The sequence below is a fragment of the Penaeus monodon genome, chromosome 23, assembly GCF_015228065.2.
Source record: "Penaeus monodon isolate SGIC_2016 chromosome 23, NSTDA_Pmon_1, whole genome shotgun sequence".
Lineage (NCBI taxonomy): Eukaryota > Metazoa > Arthropoda > Malacostraca > Decapoda > Penaeidae > Penaeus > Penaeus monodon.
The window spans coordinates 11,191,108-11,191,332 of NC_051408.1; the positions used below are offsets into that span (position 1 = coordinate 11,191,108).

General features: G+C 30.2%; 1 long non-coding RNA gene across 1 annotated transcript in view; it reads left to right on the plus strand.

The window, feature by feature from the left end:
• Positions 1-225, plus strand: part of LOC119588349 — a 5,944-nt gene that overhangs the window by 811 nt on the left and 4,908 nt on the right. Inside the window, exon 2 of the long non-coding RNA XR_005230075.1 lies at positions 46-125. This is a non-coding gene — a long non-coding RNA (uncharacterized LOC119588349). The remainder of the gene's footprint in view (positions 1-45; positions 126-225) is intronic.

The following is a 225-nucleotide window of genomic DNA, read 5'->3' on the forward strand; positions in this document are numbered from 1 at the left end:
AAAACGAGAACACATCAATTGAGAAACGATATTTCTTACTTTTAGACTGAACGTTCAAACCATGTTCCGGAGGTTCGCTGTTCATTTTGTTCTCGTCTTCGTCTTCCTGATCTGTTCAGTTATTGGTAAGTGAACAATTTTTTTATATGCCGATGTTTATTAAAAAAAAAAATATTTTTTTTTTTATGAAAGATAATGAGAGTAAAAAATGCACGATTAATAACG